The sequence below is a fragment of the Nanorana parkeri genome, unplaced genomic scaffold, assembly GCF_000935625.1.
Source record: "Nanorana parkeri isolate BGI_ZX_2015 unplaced genomic scaffold, ASM93562v1 scaffold456, whole genome shotgun sequence".
NCBI lineage: Eukaryota > Metazoa > Chordata > Amphibia > Anura > Dicroglossidae > Nanorana > Nanorana parkeri.
In genome coordinates this window covers 533,902-535,412 of record NW_017306724.1, presented here as the reverse complement: position 1 = coordinate 535,412, position 1,511 = coordinate 533,902, and positions in this window count along the sequence as shown.

The window sequence follows — 1,511 nt, the reverse complement described above, 5'->3', positions numbered from 1 at the left end:
GCGGGCGGGTCTGGCAGCGGTGAGCGTGAGTTGGGGAGGAGGTGCGGCGCGCAGCGTGTGTGGAGCCGTGAACAGGGCCAACTGATCGGAAGCCGATTAATCGATTATTGAAAAAGTTGACAACTTTTTCAATAATAGATTATAATCGATTAGTTGTTGCAGCCCTACTCTAGAGTCCAGTGGCGGCGCGCTTTACACCACGGCATCCCACGCTTTGCATTGCACTTGGTGATGTAAGGCTTGGATGCAGCTTCTCGGTCATGGAGACCCATTCCATGAAGCTCTCTACGCACTGTTGTTGTGCCAATCTGAAGGCCACACGAAGTTTGGAGGTCTGTAGCTATTGACTCTGCAGACAGTTGGCGACTTCTGCGCACTGTGCGCTTCAGCATGCGCTGACCCCGCCCTGTCATTTTACATGGCCTACCACTTCATGGCTGAGTTGCAGTTGTTCCCAGTTGCTTCCACTTTGTTATAATACCGCTAACAGGTGACCGCGGAATATTTAGTAGCAAGGAAATGTCACAGAACATCTGAATCCAATGATTTGGAGGGGGAGGGGCCCAATACTTTTGGCAATATAGTGTACTTTTAGAGAATTGCCGGCTTTGTATTCTTTGTATACCTTATTTCTCTTCCCCGGTATTCTGGCAGTGGCCATATTTATTAAGGGCAGATGACAAGATCTCCTTTTACTTCTTGGATTACTACCACATGTGACTAGACATGTGACCATGCACATCATCTCAGGGGAGGAAAATGTCTTTCCCGGAGATCTCCTGAGATTACAGATGAGAAATGCCTCTTCAGCAATGCTCTGCCGATGACAAGGCAATCGCAGTGTGCATCGCTTTGGCAAACTGAAGTCATTTTCCCTTTCAAAGCAGGAAGTGAGTGTTCTGCGAGTGGAAGTATTTCACAATCACAGCATTTTACACCTGACACATCTATGTCATTATTCATCATCATACATAGAGGGGTGCATTGGTAGAATTTGATTTTTGGGTGTAAAAGGTCCGCTTTAAGTACAACAGCATAAGCTGGTAATAATTTACATCAGCACTGAAAGGACCCCTAACAATTAAACACACAACAGGACTGTGATCATGTTTACCTTTTATTTACAAACACTTTTTCTAGTTTTCTTTTTGAAAAAAATATACATTATATACGCCAAGCTTTAACCGGCAAAACCAAAAGAATACCATTTGAAAAAAAATAACCCCAATAATGGCACCTGCTGTGCAATGAGATTGAGGCTTCGCTAATTAGCATTCCTCCTGCCTCAGGGCCGGTGCACACCACATGAGGCACATTACTGCATGAAGCATTTTTGCAGATCGTACTGGACCGGAACGCAGGCACTAATGTGCCACGCGTTCGTGTGCGGGCATAGCTGAGGTGTCATTGACTTTAATGCACCATCGGGCCCCTGAACGCAGGGGGGTGGCCGGTTTGCATTCCAGAGGCCGAACGCTCTGAAGTCTTTGTGGTGTGAACTGGCCCTCAAT